Below are 18,812 nucleotides of genomic sequence, written 5' to 3'. Positions count from 1 at the left end.
ATTAAAACTCTATCTAAATTATTTTACTGTATCCAAATTTGGTACTCTTTAACAAGTGTATATCATAATAGATAAATGATTGCACAATTTATAGTTATTTGTGCTAATTTTTTATTCTATAGAATGTGCATTAATGATTTTATACAAACTTTGAAAATGATTTAGATTTAGTTCAAAGTTGACCAACCAAATTTTTAGGCATAAAATGTATTCAAATTTTCTTTAGAATACAAGATTACAACATTAGGATTAAGAAAAGAAAACTCCAAAACTCATCCTCAATTTTGGATGCATCAAATCTGTACACAATGCACTTCTTAAAACTACACTTATTAGCTTTAGAAAACACCATTATAATCATGGTTTAGAAATAATATTTAAAATATTAGTATTTTAAATTACCTATATATTGGGAACTTTACAAATATTGATACTTGTATTCATACATTCACTTGTAATTATGTTTTCCATTTTTTGGTTAATAGTTTGTCTTCCTTAATACTTTGGTTTATACCTTTAATCTTAGATTGCCCAATGGCTTGTGGAAAACAAAGAAGTTATCAAAAAGAATGGGTAAGTTTAGTAATCTATCAAAGACCCTTGAATTGAAAGGTACAACTCCCTTATGATTGCAATATTTGCAATGAATTTTTCTGGGGGGGGATTTTGGGGGGTATGCTCTTAACCAAAGAGTAGAAGAGACAAATACTAGATTTCTGAACACTTTAAACAACCTAAGCAAGAGTAAATGGAAACTAACTTACTAAATGCAATCAATTATAACTTTAATGCAAGAAATGGAAACATGCATAACCAACTATGACAAAAGGAGAAAAGAAAAGAAGGCAGAATGTGTAATTGTCAGATTACAAAGTTAACTGATGTTTTGACAATACTTCAATTTTCTATCTCTCAACAACTCCATTGACCGATTTCTGGCCTCCTTATACAACAACTACACTACACATGTGAACTAAGTTGTAGAGTAGAAAGAACAAAGAAAACTTATGCTAAAGAAAATAAAGCATACAATATATTGAATGGGAGATTAAAACCAAGTTCAGTAGCATTTATTTAATTATCAACAAAAACCAGTTAATTCTGAATACTACACTATATCTAAATGAACAAAAAAATTAAAATTGGATGCAGAGTCACACACAGTAGTCCTAGTTATAGGTGTTTGCCCAAAACTAATTTTGTTGATATTATTAACTTCTCAAAAAGTTACATTTATAGTTTTCTATTATCCTTTCTTGATTCTAACATAGAAATAGTCATTTAATAGAAAAGAAAATGAGAATAAAATATGAAATTATCCAATTTGCATCATGGTATGAGCATGTGGTATCTCTTCTACTAATGATTCTGAATCCTTGATGTTCCTAAAAATACTCCATGACTTTTCATCTTCATGCAATCTCAAAAAATCATGTAAAAAAAAAATATTCTTTAACTTCTTTTGTTTCATGCCAAACTACATATTTTATATTTCAACGGTGACTACAAGTTTGAATTCTGGCCCTCAATCTTAAATTAATGATCATGATTAAAACTTTATATCCTTCCTTTATAACTTCCTCTGTGGGTCCCTCTGTGTACATGTATCTATCCATTATGATGTCACTATGATTATTTTCCTTGCAAATTTACGTAGTGAGATGGCAAATAATTTAGATCTGATAGTGATAATAAAATGATGCTAATTTCTCTTTGTTTTGCAACATGGGTTCCTTTTTCCACGAAGGCACATTGTGGTAGAGATGTGGAATTGCTTCATTTCTTGGAAGATTTGAAATTTGGCCTAGTTTTTCGTCATGAATTGTGATGGCCCATAGGGCATGTGCCTTCATGTCACTTTTTCACATAGATTATTGAACACGCATCTTTTTATAATGACATAAAGACCTTTGCAGATCTTCATTAAACTGAAGGTCAATGAGATGCATCATTAGAATGCTTATAATTACATCTTAAAATATTATCCACCAATCTTGTCTTCATCTGACGGTCGCGACTTATTTTCGAAGTGACTTGACTATTCAACTTGATGATGTGGATGATCAAATGTGTTTTGATTCATGAATTTGATTTCAACTTTGATGTTCACCACCTTTGATTGGGATCTTTACCATTTCTACATTTTTTAGTACTCACCTTGCATCAAATTCAACTAATCTTATCTTTAGCTTATTCTCATGATCTACATATTATTTTTAAGAATTAGTCTTTGTATATGTTTGTGATCTCTTTAAACATATCCTTCCTTTAGATATAAACCTTTGACCATGAGGTTAGAAACTCTCTGAGATTTACAAATGCTTTCGTGAAGAACTACTTCTCAACATGAGTCTTCTTCTTTGACATGTTTAGGAAAAAGGAAATATGAATTAGTAGAATATTCTAGACCTTCTTCTCATTGGGATAATGCTCTAAACCCTAATCACCTGGCTTTAGATTGATGCTTTGCTCATATGATTCTTGCATTAGGTTGACTCAAAGGAATGATGAGATGAAATATCATCCTATAGGAATCCATCAAATATTTGGAAATAATAGTTATGAAAAAAATACAACACTTAAAAAAATATGCAAAGAGCATGAGATAAAAAAAATTGATATCACACAAATGATTTTTAGTCTACGAAATAGTTTCCTTAACCTACAACAATTTTCAACTTGAATTGAAATTCATATCATACTTTCTCTATCCTTAAACTTAAGTTCTTGATAGTGTCTATTTATAAACACCACTCCAAGGGTGACTGTACACTTTTTAAAAATTCAAAATCACTACTCAACAATGAACCAAATGAATCAACTAGCAAATATATAAATTGATTATAGACAAGTATATTGTCTTAGCAAAAGAACTAAAAGAATTATATCTAGATCATCTCTCATTGCAATATCAAATTACTTAACAAAACATTGAAATTTGATTTTTTTTTTGCAATTATATATTTGTCAAATCTGTATTAACTATGAAAAATATTATAGAGAAAAGATCTTATTGTATGTACCTTTTAATGAAAATGAAAAATATGATCAAAAAAGACTTTAAAATAATTCAAGATGCATATAGTTACAATAAAATAAAATTTGATAAAATGAGAGACATTATATGTACAACTTTAATTTAAATTGGGTGGATATCGACAATGCAATTACACAAGCTCAAGCAGATGAACTTGCAAGTGGAAATCAATTCAATAAAGAAAAGACAACCATTAATAATGTAGAAACATATGACCTTATATCAGATTTTTCATAATTAAAACAAAACCCTAACATAAATAAATTATTTGATATTGGTTTCCAAATTGCACAGGATCCAAATGTGAATGACAATTTTGAATATTATAAAATCAAGAAAATGTGAAATAAAGAACAACACGATATTGTAAAATATATTGCAAAAAAATATTTTAAAAATAAGTCACTATATATTTTCCTAACTCCTAGACAAGGAATCGGGAAAATTTTCATAGCAAAGGAAAATTTCCAAATTCTAATATTTATAGATTACAAATTCATTCTCTGATCTGAATAATATCCTTGGAAAATTGCATTAGGGCTCTAAAACTTGGTACTGTAGAGGATGGGGTTGTTACTCATAAAGACCTCTAGGAGCTAAAGGATAGTTGCAATGTAATGGAGGAGGGCTTCACGCTCTTCTCAAAGTTCATTTAAGTGTTACCCATGTGGTTGCTACCACTCTCTAGCTTTTGGCTAACGAGTTAGAGGAGGAGGGTCTAGGGAAGAAGGACTCAAAGCAACTCTATAACTTCCTCACCGAAGATTAGGCCAAATTTCTCCTAGCTAGGAAGGTAAAGAAAAAAGATGTTAGTGAGTGGCCTATTGATGCTTGGTGTCTTTTGGTGCTCTACTAGTTTTTACTCTCCATCCTTTGGTGATGGTTTTGTTTTTTCTATTGAATTTGATTATGGCGTTAGTTTGCGGTGACTAATTAGGAAAGTACTGTACATAATTCAAAAATTCTTTGGGGTGATGTTATGTCTAACATATGGCTAACATGTTGTAACCCTGAAATGACATACAATTAGTTGTATAAAAGGGCTTAGGGTTAGTTTTTTTTATTATGGTGATGCAAAAATTGGTTCTTGTGGTAGTATTGAGCTGTAAGGGATTATAGATTGTAATTAGGTTGTAATCACAAGATTGTAATAATATTAGACTTTCTATTTGGTGGACATAGCCCAGGGATTGGGTGAACCACATTAAATTTTGGTGCCGTGTGTTCTTTTCTGTGTGATTTATTATTTTTTGTTATTGGTTATATTTGCATGTAATTATTATTTTTGTCTATGGTTTAATACTAACAAGTGGTATTAGATAGAGGTTTTTTTTTTTAGTTATCCTCTGTAGGAAAGTCTCATGGTTGAGTGGGAGTCTCATAGTTGAGTGGGAGCAATGGTAGACAAGGGTAAGCTAAGGATTGACAAGTTTAATGGGCAGAACTTCCAATTATGGAAGATGCAAGTGGAAAAAAATCTTTATCAAAAGGATTTATGGAAGTTATTAGAAGGCAAAGCTAAGAATCAGGGATCTATGTCAAATGATGAATGAGATCTTTTGGATAGAAAGGAACTTGGAAGCATTTGATTATACCTAGCACCATCGATGGTATTTAATATTACAAAAGTGAAGACAATAGAAGAGTTGATGTAAACCCTAGTGACACTGTATGAGAAGCCCTTTGCTTCAAATAAGGTATTTCTCATGAAGCATTTATTTAATATGAAAATGGTATAAGGTGGATCTTTTATAGATCATTTAATTGAGTTTAATACTAATACTAGTCAGTTATCTTTTGTGAGTATCAATTTGAAAAAGAAACTAGGGCTCTCTTGATTTTGTGTTATTTTCTTGAAAGCTAGAATGGCTTGGTAATGGCTATGAGTAATTTTGTTCTTGGATCTAGTACCCTAAAATATGATTATGTGATTAGTGTTATTTTGAGTGAGGAAACTTGTAGGAAATCCTTAGGTGGATCTATATCAAGAAGTGCTTTGAATGCACAAAGCAAGGGTAGAAAACCTGAGAGAGGAAGTAATTCTAGAAATCATGGGAAATCAAGAGGAAAGTAAAATGGGAGGAGGTCTCAATTGAGAGGACTGAATGATTACTCGTACTGTGGGAAACTAGGTCATAAAGAAATATTGCTAGAATCGAAAGAAAAATGAAGGAGATAAACTAGATGTAGACAAGGAAGAAAATGTGGTAATTAAAAAATCCAAAGAGGATGTTTTCCTTCTATCTTTAGAAAGTCTTGATGATTCATGGTTTTTAGATTCTGGTGCCTCATTTCATGCTACACCTCATAGAGGTTATTTCATTGATTATGTCTAGGGGGATTTTGGGCTTATTTATTTGGGGGATAATGAACCCTGTCAGATTGTTGAAAATTGAAAAATTAAGATTAAGTTGTAGAATGGGAATCAGTGGCTAATACATGAGCTAAGACATGTTCCAAGGCTAAGTAGGAATTTAATTTCGATAGGGCAACTCAGCGATGAGGGTTGTGTAGTCACTTTTAATGATAAAAATTGGAAGGCTTCAAAAGGTTTCGTTGTAGTAGAAAAAGTTGTTAATTTAGGCTTATATCTTTGTATAGGTCATATTGTTCTTTCTACTTTAATTGTTTCAGAAAAAAATGAATGTTTAAGAACAATAGCTATAGTTGAGCATGGAGAACAAATAGCTATTGTAGATTTTGATACAACACTATGGCACAAAAGACTTGGGCACATGAGTGTTAAAGGTATGAAAGTACTTCATTCAAAGAAAGTTTTACCTAGTCTGAAATGTGTTAATATGGATTTCTATGAAAGTTCTAATTATGGAAATGAAAGATAGTGAGTTTTGTAAAGACTGGGAAGGAAAACAAAAAGGAGAAATTAGAGCTTGTGTATACAAATGTGTGGGGACTGGCTTAGGTATCTTACCTTGGTGGCTTTCATTATTATGTTACATTTATTGATGAAACAACTAGAAAATTATGGGTTTATTCCTTAGACAAAAATTTGATGTATTTCAAACTTTTAAGAAATGGAAATGCTTGGTTGAAAATGAGACTAGTAAGAAATTAAAATGTCTCAGATCTAATAATCGTGATGAGTATTACAGTTGTGAATTTGAAGATTATTTCTCCACTAATGATATTTGTTGATAGAAAATTGTTCGAAGGATTCCAAAGGAAAATGGGTTCGTTGAACACATGAACATGACTATAATGGAGCATGCAAAGAGGATTAGGTTACATGCTGGGTTGGCCTTACACATGTGGGTGGAGACTATCAATATTGTTGTATATTTGATTAATAGAGGTCCCTCTACTCCTTTGGGTTGTGGTATTGTAGAGGAAGCATGGACTGGTAAGCAGATGAGTTAATCTTTTCTCAAAACCTTTTGTTGTGAAACATTTGCTCATATAGATTCTGAAAATAGAACCAAGCTGAAAGCTAAGTTACAGAAATGTGTATTTGTTAGATATGGCATTAATTAATTTGGTTATAGGATTTGGAAATTTTAAAATCATAAAATTTTAAGAAGCATGGATGTCATATTCAATGAGAAAGTGTTGTACAACGATATGTTCTAGCAACATGAGAAGAAAGAAGATAATTATGTAGTGCTAGATGATACTCCAAATGTTGATGTTCTAGCCATTCCTCATGATGTGCAACAACCACAACAAAAAATACTACACACACTGGTGAATATTATGATTCTCTCCTTCTTTTTATTCAATTTTACTTACTAATGCTAGTGAACCTAAATGTTATGATGAAGTTGTGCAGGTGGATACTAAGATTCAGTGGAAGTCTGCAATGAAAGATGAAATGGACTCTTTACTGAAGAATCAAACATGGGATTTATGCAAGTTTCCTATAGGTGAAAGAGCTTTACAAAATAAGTGGATTTATAGGTTGAAAGAAGAGGAAGGAGGTAAGAAAAGATTTAAGGCTAGGTTAGTTTTGAAAGGATTTGCACAGAAAAAGGGCATTGATGTTGTTGAGATATTTTCTCTTATCGTTAAGATGACTTCTATCCATACTATTTTAACTATTCAGGCTACTAAATATTTTCATTTAGAGAATATTGATGTTAAAATAGCCTTCCTTCATGGTGATTTGGATGAAGAGATATATATGGCTCAGCTATAGGGATTTGTAGTCAAAGGTAAGGAGAACTTAGTGTGCAAATTGAAGAAAAGTTTATATGGCTTGAAGCAAGCACCTCGGTAATGGTATCAAAAATTTGACAGTTTTATGCATGAACATGGATACAATAGATATGATTTGGATCATTTTGTTTATTTTAAGATGTTGGATGATGATATGTACATTATTTTATGTTTATATGTTGATGATATGCTTATAGCTGTGTCTAACATGGATCGCATTAAGGGGTTGAAACACCAATTAGCACATGCATTTTCTATGAAGGATTTGGGGGCAGAAAAACAAATCCTTGGTATGAAGATTTGTAGAGATAGGAAAAATAGAAAATTGATATTATCTCAGGCTAATTATGTTGAGAAGGTGTTGCAACATTTCTCTATGGAGAATGCTAAAGATATCAGCACACCTTCACCTAGATATTTGAAGTTGACTAAGGAGATTTATCCTAAGACACAAGAAGAGAAGGAAAAGATGTCCAAGGTACTCTATGCTTTAGTTCTAGAAGCTTCATCTGTTCTATGGTATGCACTAGGATAGATATTGCAAATGTAGTTGGAGTCATTAGCAGGTATATGAGTCATCTTGGAATTGAGCATTGGAATGAAGTCAAATGGATTCTCAGATATTTGAGAGGAACATCCAATAAGTGTTTACACTTTGGGGGCTATACTACTAATTTACAAGGCTATGTTGACTCAGATTTGGCAGGGGATATTGATACTAGGTAGAGTACTACATGTTATCTCTTTATTGTTGGTGGGGCAGCCATGAGCTAGGTTTCTAGGTTACAGAAGCTTAATGCTTTATCCATTACAGAGGTAGACTATGTTACTGCTACAGAGGCAGCCAAGGAGCTTATATGGGTTCAATTCTTCTTAAAAGAATTTGGATATCCTCATAAGGATAATTATTTGTTTAAAAATAGTCAAAGTACAATTCATCTTGCAAAGAATTTAGCTCTCCATTCATAGACCAAACACATACAATTTCGTTACCATTTCATTTAGTTGGTTGTGGAGGCTGGATAGTTAAAACTAGATAAGTTACATATAGATGACAATCAAGCATATATGTTTTAAAAGGTAGTAATAAGGGAGAAGTTGAACTCCTCTTCTAGTTCAGTTGGTCTTCTAGACTGAACATGAATAAAAGAATAGTTGAGTCTAGGGTGGTTTGATCTAGTGGGAGCCCCATGTGGTAGCGGTATCACTATAGGATGAATCTCCAAGTGTGAGATTGTTGTTTAGTATGGAGCCTGATCAGTCTCCAAGTGGGATATTTTTAATTTGTGGCGACTGATCAAGAAAGTATTGTACATACGTCATGGCCGACATATGGCTGACATATGGCCGACATTTTGTAACCCTAAAGCAGCATAAAATTACTTGTATAAAAGGGCTTAGGGTTAGGTATTTTTTATTATGGTGATGCAAAAATAGTTCTTGCAGTGGTATTGAGCTGTAAGGGATTATGGATTCTAATCAGGTTGTAATCACTAGATTGTAATAATATTGGACTTGTTGTTTGGTGGACATAGCCTAGGGATTGGGTGAACCACGTTAAATATTAGTGCCTTGCATTCTTTTCTATGTGATCTATGATTTTCTATTATTGGTTATATTTGCATGTAATTGTTATTTCTATCTATGGTTTAATCTGAACATCTGGGTTGTAGATGGTATGATGCGATGACCACCTACATTCCTTTTTTTAACTTGGTAAACTTTGCTAGTATTAAGAGTTGTATCTCTAGTACTTATAATTAATTTTATGTTGTCACTTATGTTTTTAATCTAAATCATTATGGGGTCTATGTGGTTGTCTACTAGTTTTTTGCTAGTTGTTTCACCATTGTTGTAAATGTCTAGCCCCCTAGTTTTGGTTACTTTTATATCAAAACTAAAAGGACTAATTATGGCTTAAATAGGGACAATGACATTAAATGCAAGAGAAACAAAAATTTATTCTATATTACTAATTTCATTTAACAATTCCACACTTATCCCACTTAGCAATGAAACTATGGATTCTTTACAAAAGCATTATAAAGAGTTACTGTCTTTACTAATAAATGAAGTTCCATTAATAGGAAGTCATTTTTAGTGGTGTTGATATTAGCTTTACTGAAGACTTCTACCTAGCTCAACCAATACAACATATTTATATTTTTGAAGCTCCTATTGTGAAGAAAGTAAAAAGTACCATACACTTTGTTGATCAATAAGTAAGATTGACAAATCAGTGTCAACACACTTAGCCATCTTCACTATACATGTTGAGTACAAAATGAAAGCTGAGCTAGAATTTATTTATGTGCTAAGTCACAGATAGTGCCGAGCAAACTACAGTTGTTGTCGAGCATAACACATATAGTATATGCCGAGCTATATAGAATTTAGCATGTGCCAAGTGAATCAGGATCCAACATGAGTTAAGCAAAGAAGAAGTCAAATAGGTGCCGAGAAAAGTAGGAATTCAATAGGTGCCGAGTGATACAGTAATCCTATATGAGCTGAGTAATTTAGGAATCAGTAGAAGCTGAGCAATGCAAAATACTAATGGGTGCCAAGTAATGTAGAAACTTTAGTAGATGACAAGCAATCCAAAATAGATGGTGCCAAGCATCAGTATTACTTCATCTACTGAGAAATGTGGGATCAACATTAAAGTTTGTGCAATCACAAGCCAAGATGAAAAATGGTTAAGCACAACTTATTGATAGGATAAAAGGATAAGATCAAATCCTCACAATCACCTATGTGATCCTCATGAAACCAATCAGAAAATATGAAATTGCATGCAGCCAATAGGTGAATTTCAAGGGTTTGAGCAGGAAAATTTGAATCAAGGATGTATGATGGACCACTAATCTTTATAAGGGAGTCTTGACGCCATTGAACATAGAGAGGAAAAAGGAATCATGAGAAGAAGGAAAAGTAGAGCCTATCAGGGTCATTGCAGAACATTGGTGTCAAAGATTTAGAGGAAAGGATAGCATTTTCACATCCAATTGATCAGAACAAAACAAGGAACACAATCAGCAGATCAAATCTAGCAGAGATCAGTTAATAGTTAGAGAAAAACAAGTACCTGAGATCAGCATCAGAGATTGCATTAGATTAGGTGTATTATTCTAATACTCTCTCACAATTGTATTAGGAACTTCAAAATCCAATGGACTTGGGTAGGTTTAACAACCTTATGTAAATCCTTTAATAGGGTGACATTCTAAGTTGAATGTTCTTAAGTCCTCTAACAAGGTACACTCCTAACAGTGTGTTGAAATCCTTTAATAGGGTCACATTTAACAGTGTGTTGTAACCTTTAATAACTAGTTGCAATTGATGGTTTTCCCCAAATTGGGTTTCCACGTTAAATCTTGGTTTCAAATGTGTTCATGCCATTTATTTTCTATTCTTGCAATTAAGTTAAGGCAATGATAATCATAGATAACATCTTAAGATCTGCAAGTTAATTCATTACCAATTATATTTAGTATTTATCAAGTTACAACATTTTATGTGTGTTTGTCGAGCATCAACAATATTTAGTTTTTAGAGTTTATTTTGTACTAAAATCTAAGCGATCTGGGATTTATTTTTTTGGTAGCGTATTCACCCCTCTCCTCTAAGTTACTCCTCTTATATTTCTAACACCAAGAACTTGGAACCAACCCCAACAAATGAGAATAGAAGAGACTAAATAGAATTGAAGAAGTCCCATATCTATTATGATGATACCATTTGTCCACTTGAAGAACTTCCACCTACTGATGAAAAAATTCTCTCAACTCTCTTCCTATAATTGAAAATGAAATCTCAATCATTCTATTTGAAGAATGCATGAAACTTCCCAAATGATGGAGAAAGAATGAATTGCAAAAGATACTAGATTTGTTGCTAAAACATATGCCAAAACCCTTACCAAATGACTTTAGAGGAAAAATAATACACCTAGGAGCATTTTCCTCCAAATTTGGAGCCAAGAAACTTCTTTATTTTCTTCTCATCTAATTTTGATACTCTATCATGAGAAATACCAATTCTATTGAGAATGCCCTAGATTTTACAAAACTACCTATAACTTTTACCATGGAATACATGTGCATATTTTGATTGTAGATTTGAAAAATTTATCTTCTTCCCTTTCCAATGGTATATTACACTATATTTTAGATAAAAGTGATCCCTTAGGTGTGCATTTGAAAATTCTACACCCGTGGCCATGAAAAAGCTTGTTGACTGTATTTTATAGACTTCAGAACCTCTTTCCTTAACTGCATGGTTTGCCTAATGAGTGCATGATTGTATGCCATGTGGAACTTTGTGACCGGTTTCTCCTAGGTCAAAATATTGTTGACTTCATTGCTAATTGGTCAGATGGGCCCCTCCACACATAGGCTTTCACTTATCCACAATGAGTGTTTCATAAGACACTTATGCTAAAAATATGAAAATAGTCCCCCTCACAACACATGTGGGATAAAAATCCTTAGTTTTTTCCTCCCACAATTATAAACTCCTCACCAACACTACTCATAACATGGTTTATTCTCTTCCATTGAACTTTAGTCAATGAATATCAACAAAGGATTCACAACTATTGCCTATGAATCAAGCATTTTAATAGAAACCTCCATCTCATTCGATGCAACAGGTGCTATGGCTGATGTAGAAATCCATGCCCTTTGGTGTGTACATTGATTTAGTTGATAGATGATGAATACCGGACCAACAAGAACTCTATAATGGGGGCTATATATCAAGATTGAAGGATCCCAATGAGAGAGGAAGGGGAGGGAGGGACAAAACATCAAGGGAAAGACAAAGCATTAACAAGGAAAAGGAAGAACACATTAGTTGGCACCAAGAACAAACAAAAATTCTAACACCAATTAAATTGGGTAAGCTCAATACACTAACACTAACTGACCCGAAATACCCAAACAACATCATAGGTGGATGCACATGTCCATAAGGGAAGTAATATTGATCACCACCCTATTAGGGAATTGAAGGGGGGTAATTTTCTATTCCAATTGATTCAATTCCTGCTGAACAATCACCATAGTTGGTGGGAAACAAATCTCTAGAGCACTCCACAAAAGCATCACCATCATAACTGGGGGAATGAAGTCCATGTCTAGTTCATACTTCTTGTGTGTCTATCATGAGAGGTAGGAGGAAAGACATATGTAGGGGTTTTTACAAACAAATCAGACTCTTTTCCAATTTCACGAGGATCCCCAACTTGTTCACCGTTCAACAAGCCTAGATTTTAGTCCACAAAATTTGACCTTTCCAATACCTCGACACCTTGTACATTGAAAATTCTTCCATCCGTTGCAAGCATAATATCTTCTTCTACATATGAAATTATTTGCCATTCAAAGACCTACTTTTGTAACATCAACTGCTGCAACACCCTATATTACATAGTTGATGTCTTCAACCTCATTGCAACCCTCATTTCCCTTTGTAGAAACTTCATAATTGAAAACCTCATCAAATAGGTCTAAGTGTTAGAATATATAATCCACTGATATAACTGAGAGGGGGGTGAATCAATTATCCAACTAATATCACAATTAACAATCTTAAACAATCTTTAACCATATGAGTAATGTAAACTAAAACCACAACAAGATACTCATATACAATAACACCAAATATGCTAACTAGGAAAACTCTTGATTAGATAGAAGTACCCACAAGATGATGTACTAATATAAATATTCTTTATTAGAGGATAGACCCTATTAGGAGTCTATTACAACATTTAATACATATGAGTCCCTATTACGAGATTCCAACCATGTTAGGAGTTGAGGAAGACAGTTGGGCCCACTACCCAAATAGTTTCAAGGGAAAGACTAATGAACCCACTGTCCAAATGATCTTTGTATTATTCCTTATAGAATAATAGAACTAAAATGCACTTCCTTCCTTTATCTATGTCATGTTAATCAGACGTCTGCGCCTTCAGATCTTGTAACCAGATCTCAAATCTCACATTCAATAATCCCTTGGATAACTTACATGCATTCAATAAGTACTCTGCTCCTTTTCACACTTTTCACAATGATTACAATACACATGCATACTTTACAAACAAGTAAAACATCTTTACTTTATACCATATATTCATAATCATTCCTTTAGTCCGCCTTGATGCTTTCCCAATTAATTAAAATAAGATAATTAATTAAATTAAAATTACAATAGAACTATCAGCTCATAGTCTATACCAGATTTCACATGTGTGCTACACACTTAGTAATATTTTCATTTGGCTATCCTCTATCGCTACCTAACTACACATTACTTGATTACATCTGGGATGTAAGATAAACATCAATCATTAGGAACTACTTTCCCAATACTCTATTTTTGAAATGCTCTCTGTAAATCATGTACAACTTCCATATGCCATCAACTTAGACTCTATGCACTTAACCATGCTATTAATACATTGTGATGTACATGTCCATCTCTATGCATGATCAAACTCAAACCATTGTCTGTACCCTCAAGATCTATGTTCGCTAGTCTGCCAGTCTTTAAACAAGTAATAGTATGTTGACATCAATGAAAAACACAATCATGAATGAAACATATCAATACTTTCCAATACTCAAGATACTCCTCTAATGTAGTATCATCAAAATTCATGCTAACAATCTTCCCCTTTGGCATTGATGGAAACATAGATGAAAAACATCTACATTTCAAGAATACCAAGTACAACTCTATTGTTTCTTCTGCCCTCATCTCATGCATATTCTCCCCTATGCTTTAGGAATTATTTTTCATGCATATTCCCTCCCCCATTGACATCACTATTAAAGATCCCAATCTCAATGTCCCAATTGTTAATTAGTTGTTCAGAGTCATCAACTAGCTTAAGTGTCCAAAGACATTGTTCAATACCAAATACCAAATACCAAAAGTCCTCAATGACTTAGTACATACTAGATACTCCCCCATATGGGAAGCATCATCATTTAGTCTAGTGAGATAATAGTGCATTGTACTACTAGACTGATGCACTCTTTGCATCAACTATTCAGAAGTAGGATGGGGCATAAGCACAACCATACATCTCAAGTACTCAAATGTATCTTTAGGCAAAGGTTTTGTAAATATATCTACAATTTGATCCTTGGTACTTACATACTCCAATTTGATCTCCTTTTTTTTTTCTTTCTCTCTTAGCACATGATACTTAATAGATATATGCTTTATGTTTGAATGCAATATGAGATTCTTAGACATACTCACTATACTTGTGTTATCACAGTAAATGATAACAAGTTCTTTAATCTCAATTTTGATATCCTTCAACATTTTCTTCATCCATATAACTTGATTACAATTATTTGTTGTTGTAACATACTCTACCTCACTAGTGCTCTATGAGATGCAATCTTGCTTCTTTCTTAACTAAGAAACCAATCTTCCTCCAAGAAAGAATGCCCCACCATTGGTAATCTTTCTATTATCCATAATGCCTGCCCAATGAGCATCAATATATGTGCACAAAGTAAAATCACTTGATCTGTCATACCAAATTCTACAACCAGATGTCCCTTTTAGATATCTAATTATTCTCTTTACTGTAGCAAAATGATATTCCTTAGGATTAGCTTGAAATCTAGCTACAATCCCAACTACATTTTCTATATTTGGTTTGGTGTGAGTCCGATATTACAAACCTCCAATTATTGATCTATACTTCTTATGCCCAATTGTAGGTGTCTCATCTTTGCTAGATAACTTGTGACTAGTTATCATAGGTGTGCCAATAAGTTTACAACTTTCCAAACAAAACCTTTTTAACAAATCTTTTAGATACTTAGCTTGGCAAGTGAGTATACCATCATTATTTTGCACAATTTACAAACCTAGGAAAAACTTCATCTCTATTATCATGCTCATTTCAAATTACCTCTTCATCTCGTCAGCAAATTTATCACTAGCTTCATCATTAACTCCAAAAATTATGTCGTCAAAAAATAATACAATGATCAAAAAACCATCTTCAATTTCTCTCAAATGCAAGTTACTATCTGTCATACCTTTATTAAATCCAAGCTTTGCCAAGTAATTATCAAACCTTACATACCACCTTCTTAGTAATTGCTTCAAAAAATAAAGAGATTTCTTCAATTTGCATACCATGCCTTTGTCTTCTAATAAAGGAAAACCTTCAAGCTACTCAATTTAACCTTTTCTTCTAGTTCTCCATTCAGAAAGGTAGATTTAACATCCATTCGATAAACCTTGAATTTATTGTTTACTACATAAGCCAGGAACATCCTTATTGCTTCCATTCTTGCTATAGGTGCATGAGTTTACTCATAATCAATGCCTTCTTACTATGAGTAACCTTTGCAAATAAGTCTAACCTTGTTTCTCACAACTTCTCCTTGCTCATTCATCTTATTCCAAAAAACCAATTTTTTTCCTACCACATTCTTGTCTTTTGGTCTAGGAAGAAACTTTCATGTATCATTCTTTACTATTTGATCCAATTCTTCCTCCATTTCTTGGATCCAATAATTATCGTTGATTGCTACATATACACCCATGGGTTCAACTTGAGATATCAAGCATACCTCCTTATTTACTGTGTTCCTTTTCATACCGCATTTGTCTTTACTTCCATTTATTTGCTCAAGAGGGTGATTCCTTGTCAGATTTCTATTAGGGGTAGGAGTTGACATCTCAAATCTTATCTCTTCTCTAGGTTCAAGACTTTTTTATTCTCTATGCTTAAAATTTAGCACATCATTCTGCAAGTCATTGTTAGTATTAAACAAAAGTTCAACACTCTGTCTAACAATTCTAGGGTTACTCTCTTCTTCATTTGAATTATAATATATTATCTTTTTTTCAGTTCTAAAATTCTCATCAATCCTTACATTTGCCAACTTAACTATTTTCTCAGTTCTATAGTTGAAAAATCTATAAGCCTTACTTTTCAATGAGTAGCCAAGAAATATACCTTCATCACTTCTTGGATCAAACTTACCAATGTCATCGTCTCTCCTAATATAACATTTTCTCCCAAATATCATTAAATATTTGACTAATGGTGAATGTCCAAACCATAGTTCATAAGTTGTCTTGTGTATACCTTTTCTAATCTGTACTCTATTTGAGTATATATTGTTGTATTAACTGCTTCTCTCTAGAATGTCTTAGAAACATCATTCTCAAATAACATTGCTCTAGCTGCTACTTCTATAGACTTATTTCTTCTCTTAGAAATCCCATTTTGGTTAGGTTTTCTACGTGCATATAGCTATCTTTTGATTCCATTTTCTTCACAAAATATGTTAAATTCATTTTCAACTCTATTATGAAATATCTTAAACTTCTTGAAAGTTTCAGATTTCACTTTAAGAAATTATACCCATGTCATTCTAGTGAAATCATAAACAAAAATCATAAAATATCTTTCACCATAGAATCCCCTTAATCTAGAAGGACCACTTAGATCTATGTGAATGATCTCTAACTTCTCTATATTAGTGAACTTCTTGCTAAGGAATGATACTTTCTTTTTCTTAGCCAAAATTGATGGGGACACAACCCAACGACCAGAATAGACACGATAGAAAGGGGAAATTATATTAACTGAAAAAAATAAGCTGGTACAAACAATGCAGAGAAAATAAACTCAAAACATGCCCTGCGGGCTTACAATAGCATAAATCTGGAGAATATTTCTCCTTTTAGCACCTCCTCTCAAGCTCCAATCCGAACTGCCTTTTACAATGCCAGAAATCTCCTTAAATAGACCCCGGAGGGTTAAGGACTAGGAGTACATTCTAGAAAGTGCTAGTAGGCATCCACTGACAAAATAGAAGGTTCCGGAAGCTACGTTAGAAGTCGGTGCAATTCTAGAAGAATCCAGAAACGGTAGCCGAACTTCCGGGAGGCATAACTTTTGAACCGTAACTCCGATTGACGAACCGTTTACATTTTCAGAAAGCTCTCGAAGCGCTCTATAGCCCTATGGACCAGATTTTCTCATCCCCCATTTTTTTACCCTTTTTGAGGTCATTTAATGTCCCAAACCTGACTTTGAAGCATTCTTAGGGGGTCTCCAAAACCCGAAAAACTGTAATAACTTTCAAATCGTGGGGCCTTTTGACCTGATTCTTTCTCTGGAATGCTCTAAATCTCGATTACATTCATCTGGCCAAGTCACACCTTCTAGGTCACCAAAATGATGGTGAAATTGCATGCTCCTATTTTTTCGGGATTTTCAAATGCACTGATAGTTGAACTATGAGAGTTGGAACCTTTATTTGAGCCAAATGGGTATCCAAAAATGTAAATACATAAAATAGAAACTAAGTCTAAGTACATTTTTTTTTGGGTGACACAGGATTGCCCTTATACCTCTGGATGCTCCTGCATCAGACACCCAGGGTAGATTGAAAAGTGACCCTGTCACTTTATGGATGGTAGAGGAAATCCCAAATGGGAAACCTCAGCTGCTGAAATCCAAGTTGAGTCTTCGATCGGTCGTCCTTTCCATTTGACCAAATACTCTTCATACTGCCTGTTTCTGGTACTCCTACCCACACGATGATCTAGAATGTCTTCTATCTCCTCCTTCTTAGAAGCAGGAATTGGGCATGGCTCTAAAACCAGCTCCTCATCTGCACCATCATCATGATACTCTGTCAAATCTGCAATGTTGAAAATGGGAGAAATGTGAATACCATCTGGCAGCTCCACCTCATATGCATTTCCTGAGTTATGTTTCTTCAAAATTTTGTAGGGGCCAAATTTCTTCATTTTCAGCTTGTTGTAGGTACCAACTGGAAATCATGTATTGCATGTCTATCAAACTGGCATGGTCTACCCAACAATAGATGGAAAACATCCATTGAAATAACATCACAGAGAACTTCATCATGGTAACTCCCAATTTTGAATTTTACTAAACATTGTTCACTTACCAGGACCTTATGATCATCTTTTACCCAAGAAATTCGATAGGGCTGGGGATGTTTCTCCCTCTTGAGCTTCAGCTTAGAGACCATCTCTTCGGATACCAAGTTATCAGTGCTACCACCATCAATGATCACATCACAACATTTATCCTCACACTTGCATCTGGTACGGAACAACCTCCTCCATTGTCCTGGTTCATTTTCACCACTTAGTAGGACTCTTTCATTTACCAAGGTCTCTCCTCTTTCTGCATCCTCTGAATGTGATGATTGTGCATCCTCATCCACATGAGCAACCCTAGCTTGGCCCTCAGCTCTCCTATCTGTCCTTCCTTGTCGTTGAGGGCATTCAAAGGCACGATGACCTTCTTCATTGCAATGGAAATAGGTACCATGGAAGCCTCCTCTTCCTTGTCCACGTCCTCTACCTCTTCCTCTTTGATTTCCAAAGTCTTGATCACGGGAACGGTTGAAACCCTCATTCCTCTGGTTCCTGCTAGTACTCTCATCTTCATTTTTCTTTTGAGTTTCATTGCGGCCTCCAGATGATCTACCGCTTCCCCTTCCTCCTTGACCGCGCCCTCTTTGTCTTCCTTCAAACCTTTTACTCAGCTTCTCTTCAACTCGTAGGG

Source organism: Cupressus sempervirens, chromosome 3 (genome assembly GCF_028749045.1).
Source record: "Cupressus sempervirens isolate cs-2001-9-10 chromosome 3, ASM2874904v1, whole genome shotgun sequence".
Lineage (NCBI taxonomy): Eukaryota > Viridiplantae > Streptophyta > Pinopsida > Cupressales > Cupressaceae > Cupressus > Cupressus sempervirens.
The sequence above is the reverse complement of the archived record's forward strand: the minus strand, read 5'-3'. Positions refer to the sequence as shown.